A 15,517-nucleotide genomic window follows, 5' to 3' on the forward strand; every position below is an offset into this window, starting at 1 on the left:
AAAGATACGCAATAGTTATAAATATAGGATATAATATTTCCCAGTATAGCCACACCCTTTATTGTATTTGGTCTAAATTCCACATTTTTAAAACCGGGATATTTCCATACATCTCAAGACACTTTTTTTTTCACTGCAAATTAATGTTACATACCCCTCTCAAACAGTGCAAAGCACAAAAAAAATTTTATATTTTCTAAACAATATTCCACATTACATAACTAAAATATTAAACTTAATTACATATATATATCATCTGTATCTAAGAGGAATTGATAAAAGATATTTTCTACTTCCATTTGAAAGCTTAAAAAATACTTTTAAAATGTATCAAAAAGATGAGATATGACAACTGAAAAAATCCAGAACAAAAATCTCAATATTAAAAAATTGACGTGAGGTACACAATGAGGTTATCTCTACTATCATGTTTGAAATAGAGAAAGAGAAACATTAGAGCTCCTAAAATAAAATTTGTGATTATCCTAAAGAAAAGCAATAGAGGTAGAAAAGTTTTTACTATCTGCACAAAGCCAACAACTTTACTAAACCAAGCTGCTATAAAAATACAAAATAAACTAAAACTGAGTAAAAATTAAAATCCAAAGTGAACTGTCTTAATTTATCTTTTCTATACTACCATCTGTGAAGGGTAAAAGAAAGCGAAGTAACAGAGATGTTAGATTCTTTTTTACGAGGACTTATTCCCAATTACTGCATACTGCTAATTATGTGCTCCGGGAATCATTCTGACAGAAGCACCATGTAACATGGCAATGATGGCTTACAAAAGTTGAGTAAAACAAACAAACAAATTTAACTACTCGCAACATACCGCAATATCTAACAGAAGGTCTATGGCTTTGCACGCATAAGATGAAGTACTTATTGAAAATAATGTATCTTATTTTTAGCATATTAGGAAGAACAATAAACGTTGCCATTCAAAACACAGAAATTATAATAAATACACTAGCCATATCTGGTTTTGAAACTAAAGAATAAAAATATAGTGCTGTATAGTGCCTCATTTTCCACTCTTGATTTTGCTTCATAGAAAGAAACACAGTTTCTGAAGGTATCTCATTGATATACCCTGAATTCCAGGTATAAATCACAGAAATAATGTATCCATATAAGATTAATATATCTATGTTACTTGTATATGTATAAATTAACTAGCAAATTCAAAAAGTATTCAAAGTTTAAATTAAAATTTTAACCTTGAGTATTCAAGCTATTTGTCCTTTAAATGGAGGGACCTAAAAGAAGTTTTTATTTGGGGAAATTTTGTTAATATTTTTTATATTTTATAGTTTTCCAGACTTCAGGGTTAAAACTGGAAAAATGTTTCTTTATGTGGTGCATTATCTTCCTAAATCCATCACAATCCCCCCCCTCCACCCCCAACATCACAACACATTAGTGGCAAAAAGCATGAACAGCTAATAGTTAAGTGCATCTTGTCACTGTGGGGAAACTATTAAGCAGCACCAAAGGCAAGCACTGGATATCACTAAGTAAACAGTAAATTAAGAACAAGCGAAAAATAAACACCCTTTGACATCAAAATATGAGTCATCTTACAGATCTAACGTTAAACTTACCCAGATCAACACACGCACACAAGGGCATTAGCTTTAGAAGAGTTTCAGCTGACTCCATCAGCTGGCAGAGCTATCTATCTCCTACAGCTCTAGAAAATGGTCCAAGGGTAAAAACACCAGGCATGCTGAAGAGTGATACGCTACTTGTTAGCTCAACCAGACTTTACACAACACAGAGTTACAGCTAAATAAAACTTCAACAAATGACATGGCACTTGGATAGCATACTCATCTAGTAATTCATAAGCATGATAAAATTTGTTTCAGATGAAGAACAATTTGCCCCTTCATTATATTCAGTTACTTTTTAGTTTCCTGGGTTTTTAGCTCTTAATTTTGAAAGCTTTATTTGAGGAAATCACATTACAATTAAATGTAGAGGTAAGCATTACTACTTTTTGTTTTGGGGTTTTTTGTTTTGTTTTTTTTTTTTTTTTTTTTTTGAGAAGACTGTTCTAAAACCACCTTTTATCCCATAATCACATTTTGGTTTATGCATAGGTGTACATGGTTGAGAAGCTGCAGGGCTTAGCTGACTATCAATTCTTGCTGCCTCCAAAAGGTGGAAGTGGTTGTTTGAAAAGATGCTGCTTCTTGCAGCTGACAGCTGCTTCCTCTTCAAAGGTTCGGATGGCTGTCTCTAATCTCTACTGCCACTTACTTCCATTTCAGGAGAATGAAGCACCTCCCATGGAGGACAGGAGCATTTCTCTCTTTCTCAGCATAGAAGGATGATGGAGGATGAAGACAAAGCACTGGTCAATGATGTACTTAGCAGTACTTAGCACCAACTTCTTTTCCCTTCTTTCACATCTGTTGTTGCACTGTGAACTGACACCAGGTTTCCCATCTTCCAGCAAGGTGGTTGCTTTTGTACCCCTATCCACAGGATATAACCTGTGCAATGCAAATGCCCTAATAAAAGCAGACACGCTCAGACTCTAAATGATGGATGAAACAAGTGCCTTCTTTCCAGCTGTAGCACTGGTACTCTGCTTACTTATTAGAGAAGGATATACCAAAGGTGCTGAAGAAATGCTTAGTCACCTTAGAATTCACAGTCAAACCTTTTCCCTCTAAAAAGATAAAACAGATATGGTTAACTGGTAGTCTATAAATCTACCAGCTGCACAATAGTCAAAATATGAGAAACAGAGTCATAAGAACTAATGTTAGAATCATAGAATAGTTTGGATTGGAAGGGACCTTTAGAGGTCATCTAGGCCAACTACCCCTGCAATGAGCAGGGACATCCTCAACTAGATCAGGTTGCTCAGAGCCCCATCCAACCTGAATGTGAATGTATCCAGGAGTGGGGCAGCTACCACCTCTCTGGGCAACCTGTTCCAGTGTTTCACTGCCCTCATCATAAAAAAGAAGTCTTCCTTATATCTAGTCTAAATCTACCCTCCTTTAGTTTAAAACCATTACCCCTTGTGCTGTCACAACAGGCCTTGCTAAAGAGATTGCCCCCATCCTGCCTATAGTCCCGGTTTAAGTACTGGAAGGCCACGGTAAGTTCTCCCCGCAGCCTCCTCTTTTCTAGGCTGAACCACCCCAACTCTCTCAGCCTGTCCTCATAGGAGAGGTGCTCCAGCCCTTGGATCATTTTTATGGCCTTCCTCTGGACCCACTCCAACAGTTCCATGTCTTTCCTGTGCTGAGGGCTCCAGAGCTGGGGGCAGCACTCCAGGTGGGGTCTCACCAGAGCTGAGTAGAGGGGCAGAATCACCTCCCTCAACCTGCTGGCTTTTGATGCAGCCCAGGATACAGTTGGCCTTCTGGGCTGCAAGTGCACATTGTCAGCTCCTGTCCAGCTTTTCACCCACCAGTGCCCCCAAGTCCTTCTCCGCAGGGCTGCTCTCAATCCCTTCATCCCCCAACCTGTACTGATATTGGGGATTGCCCTGACCCAGGTGCAGCACCTTGCACTTGGCCTTGTTGAACCTCATGAGGTTCACACAGGCCCATTTCTTGAGCTTGTTCAGGTCCCTCTGGACAGCATCCCGTCCCTCAGGCCTATCAACCACACCACTCAGCTTCATGTCATCTGCTTTGCTTTTAGCTGGTTACTCTCTTTTGTTGACTTGACCAGCAGTAATTAAAGTGAATTTGTCTGTCAGAGAAAACACAGACACAACGGCTACTATATGAGGTAGATGAACAAAAGCCATTAAGAAACTAATGAACTCTAGTTATAAGCAAGAATTCCCTAGCAAAATATTGATGCAGTTGCTCTAAAAGAAATCAGAATGCATTATACATTTACTTGGCATTTCTCCCTTCCACAAAAAGGAGAAATTCCTCAAAAATAAAATCCTTCCAGGAAAGCCAACTGCAACTCAAAGAGCACAGTGAGGCCATGCAATGCAGTGTTACTGTTAGAGACAACTGACCTAGCACTAAATCAGCTTGTGTATTTACACAGCATATTAAAATACTATACAGAAACACTAGCTTCAGTCTTAAAAACAGAATAACTTTATTAGCAGCATGCTGTGCATAGGCTAATTAGTTCTTCATTGCAAGATGCAGATATGCTTTTAAAATCCCCTCCCATCTCCTATTTTCAATGGGAACATCTTCCTCCCATTAGCTAATTGAGCACCATACCTATGGCACATCATTCTGAGTAGATATCTAATAAATGAATGACAGGTCTTCTATCACAGTATCATTCATGTTCAGGTCTACTGTGTTCTTCCTTCACCTTCCTTGCTAATCCAGTATTTTGCTCTTTCTCACATGGGTAAGAGCTCAAATTGTAGATTTATAGAACCTAAGGCTATGAAAAACATTATGATCATCTATGCTGACCTCCTGAATAATGCAGACAACAGAATTACATGATTCCATATTAAATCTATAAACTCCTGCTAAAGCAACAGTTTATTGTATTAAATGACCTCCAATTCCAATTTAAAAGACTTCAGGCTCTAAAGAGCCCATCATATTCCTACACCATTTGTTCCACTGGTTAAGTAACCTCACTATAAAATTAAATCTTATCTAAATCTCCCTAACTTCACCTACCATGCATTGATCTGCTTAGTCTTCTACCAGATGCATGAGCCTACTATCAGAACCCTCCTCTAGGTTTCTGTAAGTTTTAATTAACTTTTCTCCTAAACTTCTTTCATTAAATCAGCTTTCTAGTGTCTCTCAGTCATGGTGAGCTGAGAAAGATAATATTAATCTAATGTAGCAAATATTTTGGAGAATCAATAAACCCAAAGCCTATGCAGAAATATATGGGCAAAAATTGACATTGAACACAGGAGTAGAAAGAGAGAATACCAAGCGACTATAAAGCTGAAAAAAATATGCTACAAAGAAATTTATATTTATAGCAAGTCAGTAGCAATGATCTTACATTAGTTATCTAGTCTGCCTTCAAAAACATATCATCAGACTAAGCAACTTTGTCATTGGATTCAAACTATTCAGCTGTTTGAAGCATAAGTCTATTTTGATCACTTAGATAATTTATACAGAACTGAAAGTCTTATTTGCACATAAATTTAAAATAAAAGAAAAATTAAGCCCATAGCATTAAAAGGGGATCACCTCGTTCAAAATTTTGGCATTTACCACAAGTTGAAAACCTCATTTGTTCCTCACCTTTCAACATTATTTCATCACTTTTTTTTCCCCTAATTGTCATAATAAGCATGCCCATGTAAGTTAATATGTATTGAAATGAAAACAACTAAACATAATTAAAATGTTTAAAATGTAGCCCCAAGGAACTGCTGCGGAAAAGGGCAAGCTTTCTTACTTTTATTAGAAGTTTAGACTGAACTACAGGTTAAAGGTTCTGTAACATACTAACAACACAGTTTCCTTTAGGATATAGGTTTTGGAAGCTTACCAAGACAAATTTTAACTCCTTGTACAATTCTAACCCTGTTTGCTATACAAACTTTTTTGCCTCATTCAACTCCTTCCATAAACTCATGACTGCCACGAAGACTGGAAGGTGGAATTATTTTTTTTAACTCACAGTGAAAATATAATATTTATCATTTTCTACAGCTCCATCCTTTTCCCCATGTGAGCAGGATTTTGTCTCCTTTGCAGAACACAACATAGCTTAAAGTAAATGAATAATTATTATGTGAATATTTTAAAAATAAAGGTTCTATACAGCGTTGGATTTTCTAAATTTTTTACAAGTGAGCTAAAACAGTATCATGTTTGGCCAAATCAGATTTCACATGAAACTGGTAATTACACAGACTTATGCTTGAAGACTAAATCACTGAAAAATTGCTGAAACCTTATGATAAACAACAGAAAGAAATGCTTTCAACAAAGTATGGAACCAGGAAAATATTTTCCAGAACAAGAAGAAAAATGCCAGTAGGGTAAAAATATAAAAGCAAAGTGACCTAACCAATTGTAACCAATGTAAAAATGAGACACTCTGTTCAGAGACAGTGAGGACATTTTCTGAAGTGTTACATTAGTCAGAATAAAGTAGGCCATTTGAGAGAAGTCTGAATGAACACAAAGCTGGAATTTTAATAGGAAAATCCACATGTTGACCAGATCCTCATATTCATAGGGACTATGAATCAAATGTAAGTCTCAACCTTTTTTCTTTTTACCCAACGAGTAGTTAATTGCTTAATTAGGAATTATAACAGCTGTACTGTAAGAAAGAAGAACTACTAATTAAAAATACAAGACAGGACCTCAAACACAATTTCTGTGCTGGTCTTTTCTATCTAATACCACTCTAAAAGGAACATTCCTATTAGATGCCTATATAAGACTAAAATTCACTGAAAAAAATTTTGCTCCATAGTAAGCATCTCATGACAATGCCTTCTATGAAAAAAATCAGCAGAGGAAAAGTTAGTGCCCTCTTTTTTTCTCCATAGTTTTGTATGGAAGCAAGAGGTACATATTATGTCATGTCTATTAATTCACTTTATTTTACTTAACTCTAAATGAGCATATTTTATAGGCTTTAAGTAGCAGGAGCAGCAGTGGTGACCTATATGGGAGGAGGTTGTGAACTGCCATGTACCAGTCAAAACTGGCTCCAACTTGTCCCAAATCAGTTAAAAATGGTGGAAAAAACTCCAGTCTACCAGAGGAGCACACATTATCCCTGCTCAGGTACATTTAAGACAGACAGAGGCAGGCGTGAGGGGCCGGAGACATCTTTTGTGAGGATGGGGCACTCCAAGCCAAAAGGCAGCAGGGACACTCCCGAGGGACTGTGACTGTGGGCAATCCACAGCAGGGCAGGGACACCCCTAAGGGACTGTAACCACTAGCGACCCACAGCAGCACAGGGACACCCCTAAGGGACTGTGGTCTACAGGTCACCCACACAGAAACCACTGACACAGATTAGCAGACAGAAATCATCACACAGACCACCTCAACCTCCTGGCTCCCCATCACCATACCAGAGGCATTTGCATGGACTAGGTACAACTCATGGCAAAGTAAGGGCAGCTGGACTGGGGTGGGGACACACACAGATGTTTATGTGTGTCTAATTGCTTGCCATTTTCTTCTCTCAACACTCAAAACAGTGATCAGAGATTCATGTTGGTTTGCAATAAATTATCTCAAGTAAAATTCCCCAACTCCCAATTGTCTCACTGACTACACTACCTTGAATTTTAATCCAGGGACCCAGTTCTACCAAATTTGAGAGCAACTGAGTTCCCAAAGAATTACCACTGTTGTGGTACTCAGTAAATGCGGAGGGTCAGAGGATAGAAAGGTGGGAATAATCTTTATTAATTCCCTGACTGGTGGTAGAAGCGGGAGACTTTAGATGTTATTCACTTTGACAAGAGCCAGCAGGCCATTCAGCACGTGCATTCTTTGAATAAGCACAAGCTTTGTTTGGAATAAGCCAGAGCACATGACGCCTTTTGCCCAGCTAACAGGAGCGAAAGGAAGCTGAAGGTACTACAAGCATATATTTTCAAAAGGACATGAGAAAGAAATGTGAAAAACTGAAGTGGGATTCAAAGGATATCAGAGGACTGAATGTATAATGATATAACAGGTACTGCTTTAGAAAGCCTTAGGGTGATCCAGAGTTAGTACTAAAAGATGCCAAAGAAAGAGAGATAGTAAAAAGCTGGATATTACACTAGCAGGATATAGAGGACATAAAATATTCCACTCAAAAAAAAATTGAAGAAAACAGACTTTGTTACTGTTACTTCTCACTGAACAGAGTATTGCACTACTCCAACAACAGAGCATTAACATGGAAAATGAGAGATACGGGTTTTCTTCTCAATGTGAAGATGTACCCTTTAATTCCATGGTGCTCTATCCACCAAGGATGGGCAGAGAATGGGGTACCGCTCACCCTTCCTGCAGCTGCACGTTGTCAGGAATGCAAGACACCTGGGACCAAATACACCACCACAAGAAGTTTGCCTTCTCATCCTTGTTCACAAGAAAGCTTACTTTCTCTGCAAGACACACTCCCACACTCTTTCAGATTTCTCTGTAAAATGACAGGATATCTTTGATGCCAATTATGGCAGCTTCCTTCATCACTCACTCGCTAATTATATTTTTCTAACAATTTTGATACTACTTCTCATTCTGCCCTTACTATTGGCAAGATGGTCCCTATAAGACTGTGCTACATTTTTAACTTTTACTGGGGGGGGGGGGAAGTATTTTACCGATAGAATATTTTAACAAACTAATTAGTATGAACTTGAAAGCTATTAACTTACTGGAAAAGCTATTAACATATTTTCATTATGCTATCTTGCAAATTAAATATTATCTATGAGACTCTAGAATCAGGTCTTTATTCTGAGAGGAAATGTGTCTGCTAAGGAGATTAAATTTTTTTTTAATTAGAAAAATAAGGTAACTTGACAAATGTGTTCACGTTTCCCTCGCACATATTTATAATTGGTGTTCTTTGTACAGCAAATGTTTACAGAGATCAGACTTTGCCCAACTCTAAAACCCAGTATTTCAGCTCCCCAAGTGACAAACCCTTACTTTTTGGCCGGCATGTTTTTATGCTTGTCCCAGGTTGCACTTTTCATTTTTGTTAAGCCAGGGAAAGAATTACACATATGGATGTCAAGAAAAATGTTGCATCCACTTCCAAAATTAAGTACATAGAAAATGCTTTGTCTTTACTAAAAGTGAGAAAATGTTTTGCTTAAAAGAGTAAACCTTATCACAATTTAACAAAAAGGTTTGAAATAAGGCATATGGCATGAACTATCTCAGTACTGTTCTTTCACGAACCCTGCAGAAATTCTCCCACCTTTGGCCAAGCTGTGAATCTCTGCAAATTATAATCTGCATATGCTCAGCAGAAAGTTCATTCCACAAGTGAAAGTCCCTTAAAAAAAACCAATATCCCTACTGAGTATTCTCCAAGCTGGAGAAGAAGGAGCTAATCCAGCCCTTTGTAGTTGCCTCTGTTCCAGGCTGTTACAATGCCAAAGACAAGAACAGACAGCAAGGGAACATTTCCTTCTGTGCCTTTTGTTCCTTCACTAATTGAGCACTGAGAGTTCACAGATGAGAGAAGCATAAAAGAGGGAAGAAACACCAAAGACAATTAGGTAGATTAGACCTACAACTGCTACTGGAACAGTGATACAAAAGGTCAGAGGAAAGTGAAAGAAAAAACAAAACAGCAGAAGGGGGAGAAATTACGCTGAGGCAGTTTTAGACCTGTATTTGCTCATGAAGGACAACGAGCAAAGTCAGGACAGAAAGTAAGGTGAGGATACGGGTTAAGCAAGCTGAGGAAAGATGCCAGGGAAAGAAAAGCTGTGTTAAACAAGAGGGACACAGACAGAAGTGGTCAGCTGAGAGGAGGGAGTACAGTTCTCTACTTATGTAGTACATCCTGCTCAGAAACTAGCCTGAGCTTACAGTCACAACAGTTTTCAGCATGTGCTTTAACAACCTCTAGAAGCTGGCCCATATACAGATGATTATCGTTAGTACACTTTTAAATTAAGTAGCAGATGTTTGCATTATCACAATGAACTATGTGAAGAACAATGTAATTCCAGATAACGGATTTTTTTGTTGTTGTTAGTTTGCTTCACTTAAAAACTTAGCAGTTTATATTGATAAAACTACAATTTTTCTGAGTGATTGTTTTCTAACTGGATAATATTATTTCCCAAATTACTTTTATCCCTTCCTTCATGTCATAACTCACTGCTGGAGAAGCACTGGTATTATATCTAAAACTGACAAAGAGTTGAGCTGGCACCACCAGTAACAGAGTAAATATTTTTTAAAGATCTTTTTAGTGCTTCGCAGGAAATATCATCATCACTGCCCCAAGCTAATAAATAACCCTATTGCTGGATAAAACATATACTGAATTCGTCCTTCCACAGAAAAATAAAACCTACTGAATAGACCTGAGATACCAAGATCCCTCGGATCATACATAACAAGGTGAAAAAATTAATCTATGTAATTCCCTTACCAAATAAAGTAATTTAAGAAAAATATCCTTCATGGTAAGCCAATTTAAAAAAACCAACAACAACAACAAAAAACCCCAACAATATTGTAAAAATCAATCTTCGTATTTATCATGTTTACCTAGTCTAGATAATCAGAAAGATAAGAGGGAGACCCATTTTTTTATTCAATTTTTAATATCATTTTTCATTGGGAAGGTCATAGAAGAGCATGCCGTCTTCCTTAGTTGCATGTAACACTGAACTGAAGTTTACAGAGAAGTTTAGATTGTAGTGTTGATCTTTGTATCACCATCAAATATAACGTAGACACACTGTAGCGCCCCTGCTCTCATTAAAACCTATACAAAGCAGGAGACACCTGTGCTTTGAGAATCAAGTTAGTGTACACAGTGCTACAAAGATCTAAAGGGACAAAGGATGCCAAGAATTTAAAGTGTAAATCTTAAAATGAGAATGATACCACAAAAGATGATCCTCCCGAAAAGAAAACAAGGGCGAGACCCACATAGGGAAAACATACCTTCTTTACCTCTAGCTATTGTTCTGAAGAAGAATATTAGGTCTCTCATCAGAGAAACATTGACTGCAAAGCACAGAAAGCAAATTTGTTGCATTAATAGGTACCCTTTTAAACAGTTACTCTTCACATTAAAACTGCATTTTACAGTGATGCAAAGATCTGCAAAGCTGAAAAGGATTATAAAACAGAATGGATACTCTTCATTTTAAGAAATATTTCTGTTGCTCTCCAAGGAGATTTATTTCATCCACCCCATATAGTATGTGTCAAGAGTTATGCTGATCCTTCACTGGGAGCTAAGTACCCAATAGTTTTTACATTACCATGAACCACAACAGCAATCCTTGACAGTGGTTAAGTGTCAGACAGAGCCTGCATTAATTGTTATCACCTTTAAGACATAAACGAAACCCTCTCTTCTTGAATATTATTACACAAAAAGTGTACATGTTATCTATATACAGCAAGTGCAAAAATGTTTTGTACTCTAATAATAATCATTTAGAATATATGGGATAGAAAGTGTACTATTGTTAAACTGTCAGTCAAAACCCTTGTTATACAAGATAGAACATCACATCCATCTATAACAGCCTTTTCTGACAGTCAAATGTGTTGTTCTATACAAATCTAACATCAATTTGATTTTTAAATTGGCAGAGGCTGTAAAACATTATTCTGATGTGATACCAATGTGATCTAAGTTGCTGTTGATATCAGAATACAACACAGGTTTACTCTCAAATCCAGTTCTCCTGCTTTTAGGCATCTGCATTACGTAGATGATTTTGTATATACAAGTACAAGAACAGTCAAATGAATTTTTTTTCTTTCATCATGTGGCAAAGAACATGCTTGTTGATAATCTCCTCCAGTTTGAAATAAACCATAATGCGAAAAGCCTGTATCAGGGTAATGAAATCTTTATTAATATGTACTCTGCAAAATCCAACAAATACTCCTGTTTATCCATCACATACCTTCATTCAGAATCAGATTAGTTCCTTTATCCCAGCTATGGGCAACTGCAGATTATGAAAAGCTTATGCTTTAGTTTACCAACCCAGCTACCTTTTTACAGAACTGAGGTAAACAGCTGGCTACAGTAAACCTCAGTGAATTACAATTAGAACAAAGTTATGTACAGAACTACTCAACAGCAGTTTTCAAAATCAGGCTATAACTCAAAAAAATCCCAATACCTTGCTTTTGTTCTCAGCTCCAACACCTTAACTTTCTAGTAAACCACCTAATATTTTTATTACTCAGTCAAATATTCACTACTATATCTTAAAAAATCTCTTATAAGGTCTAACTAGTTCATTCATGTTAAAGCTATGAATACTTAATATAAAAACAATTTGTAAGGCAATCAAGAGTTTACACATAAAATTAAATATAGATAATTAATGCAATTATTATTTATTGCACTATTTACTTAGGTAGTATGTAAAATGAAGCTAAACCATAGGCAGCTTGAATCTTGGTACTGTGTACAGCCTTTCCATTCTGAGAAAACTGTGATTTACTCAGCACAGTGCTGAGTATATATTCAGTTGTTCAGCCTTATAACACTGCATGTGGCCAATCACATTACACTAACTGCTCCTGTTTATGTGCTCAGGATAGGGATAAAAACTACTCAATCTCAATTACCATTTTAAATATCTGAACTAGTATTTGAAAGCTGGTCTACAATGACAAAGTCTTGACAAGGTAACTACACAAATTACAGAATCACGGAATGGTTGAGGTTGGAACGGAACTCTAGAGGTTGTGTTGTCCAATCCCCCACTCAAAGCAGGTTGTTACGAAGTGTGCCCAGTTGAGTTTTAATTATCTCCAGGGATGGAGACTACACAATACACCTGGGCAACCTGCTCCAGTATTCAATCACCCTTAAAATATGGTGGATGGAATAAATCACTCCCTTTCAGTCAACCATTATATTGTCAAAATAATATAAGCATAGTTATACTGGAAAAAAAAAATTAAAAATCTTTTTGAAGAGGTTACTTATTCTGCTTGGAAAACTGGTCTATAAATAATAGCAAAAATAGATTTATTTACCACCACCACCCCCAAGAAGCTTCCTTCATGACAGGGCAGGTGCCTGACACTGTAAAAATACACAGGACACAAGCCATGTCTCTGGGAGTTTACAATATGCCGTCAAAGCAAAATTTAGGACAAAGAACCTCAAGTACATAAAACCAGACCTAAAACCTTGGAAATTAAAGGTATGCAGTTTGCCAAGGCTACAAAATAAATCTGTTACTTCTCTTTTATGGATAAGTACATAAATAAAAACTGAAATAAGCTAAATTTTTGATTAATTTTCAACTTCCTTTAACAATATTCTACATAGTCTTAATATAACACGGACAAGAATAACTATTTCTTCTTTAGAAGGGAAGAGTAATGGAGAAATAATAACCAAGTACTAAAAAAATAAGGAAATTGTTTGAAATTCACGTGAGGAAGAAAATTTTGATCAAGCTATACCATATATTTTATACATTGGAGTCAAATGTAAAGAATTGTATTTACAAAACCATTTACAAGATTTTTCCAGGTATTTTGTGTTACAGAGATAAAGACATTACCATCACAGTCCCAGTGGAAATTTGGTGCTTTCTATTGGAGACTAACAACCACATAAGGGCAAAATAAGAAAATTATTTAAAAAAATAAACCAGAAAAAAAGATGCAAGATCTTTCTGTTACTTCACAAAAAGAAAAAACGAATCACAAAATTGAGTTTATGTAATACCTTAATCTGACAAGTGACAAAAAAAGCCCCAACAACCAACCAACTTTAAAAGTGGAGGTTACCACATAAACCCTTCTTTTCCTCCAGAATGTAAATATTAAAATTCATTCTTTCCCCAGATTTATATCTTCAAAGAAGACTGCATCATGGTTGATTTTCAAATGTATGGAAATAGTCACGGAACACAGCACACAAATTTTCAGTGACAGTCAAATTCTAATCATTGTTTGGATCGATAAAATTGTCTAATGACTATACAATGTAAATTTGCTTACTGAACAAACTCTTCCACCAAAAACCATATAAAAGATTTTTCAGCACCAGTGCACTCCCTGACACATCATAAACTATGGAACAGAATCAGTTCTCTCAACAGACCTGCAATGCCACAAGGGCTTCTGCTGGCTGCATCATGTAGGTACTATGATTTTTTTCCTCCTCCTTTGCTGTCATGATTATGCCAGCAGAATACAGTTGGATGTACTAATCTTAAAATTTCAAAGCATAGTATAGATATTAATTTATGTCTACAACCCTAAGAAGCAAGCAGGTATTTTACATACCAGGAAATCAAAGAAAGGTGAAGTGCTTTGTCTAAAAGCACTTGGAAGACATGAGCAACAAAGCCATAATTAAAATTCAACATCAAGCTTCATGTTAATCCTCTAGACCTAACTGCCTCTTTCAAAGTGCATGATTTGGAACATCAAAAATAAGAATCAATTCAGTCCCTTTTCTCGGTACACACTTTAATGATAAAATAAAACACCGCATTCAGCTTCTTCCTCTGCACTGGCACCAACAATCATCTTTCTTAGAGAATCAAATTCATTAAATCATTTTGGATTAAAAAAATATATTGAAAAAGGAAGGCAAGTCACAGTTAAAATTTAAATTCCACATTTGTTTTGGCCTCTGCTTCTGTGTACTGAAGGACTCACAGGAAAACACATACGTGCCCAGTACGCTAGTATACCAACTTACACTAGACTGATTTAATTAGTTTGCTTTCAATGCAAAGGTGCAGCACCTCAGCAATTATTAGATCGTTAATACGACAGAGCATAACAGCACCTTTAGAGATCTTGTCTAACCTCTAGGCACACATATAACTCCCATTACGGCTAATGGGAGTCACATGTGTGCATCCAAGGGAGAAGAGACCCATTAAAACTGATACAACATATCCATTAATCTTCAGGTCACTCTTAAGGTCAAACATTATAAAAATGTTTATGAACAGTACTTACTAGGTATGCACAGTGGCTACTTTGGTTTTAGGACAGACCTGTGAGCAGTTAAGGCTGTGGAAAATGTCTGCTTTAAAAGCATCACCACATTTCAAGTACTGGCACGGAAATTTGAGAGTGCTTTTCTGTAGTCAGAGAGGACATTTTTCTATCATCTCCTGAAAGAATTAGAAGGATAGAAATGACAAGAAAGGTTAGACACGAATGAAAACCTTGACAAAGGTATGCTCTAGCTTTTCTTTTTTTTTTTTTTCCAACCCCCACTCCTTCATATTTCAGTCCCTTAGTTGTGGTTTTCCGCTTCAGGAAGAACATTAACTGCAGTGACTAAATTCCTAATCTGTGCAGTCTGCTACAAAGACACTACAAATAAGATTTTGATTATTGAATCACCAGCAAACCACAACAATTCAAGCGCTGCTTGCAAGGAGGAAGGGGTGTTGAAAGTTTTTCAAAAAGAAGGGTAACCTTAGTTTGTGACCCATTTCATTCTGCATATCTGAAAACTCCCTTTTCACCACTGTAGAGCAAGAATGCTCTTTTCCAGCTTAGAAAAAGCTAGGACTATCCAGTCTGTAAAACTGATCTGATCAGGAATTAATTTCCCATCTTTGTCCACACTGAGTCCTGGAGGAGAGAGAGATTTCTCAGCAGCCTGGGGGCCAGATGGTCTCCCTATGAACAGAGCAGGAGGAAATGCGAGTGTCAGATGAGTACAGAGACGAGGACAAACTTCAGATATCAACTACCCCTATTTGTTTACTGTTTCTTTCAGGAACTGGAGTGAATGAGGAAAGGTGGTTTCATCGGAAGTTACTCATGAAACATTCTGAAACTCATCTTCCAGAACTTGTGTCAAAACTCTTATTCTGCACGTGAGACTTGTTCAGCACTCC

Source organism: Phalacrocorax carbo, chromosome 2 (genome assembly GCF_963921805.1).
Source record: "Phalacrocorax carbo chromosome 2, bPhaCar2.1, whole genome shotgun sequence".
NCBI classification, from domain to species: domain Eukaryota; kingdom Metazoa; phylum Chordata; class Aves; order Suliformes; family Phalacrocoracidae; genus Phalacrocorax; species Phalacrocorax carbo.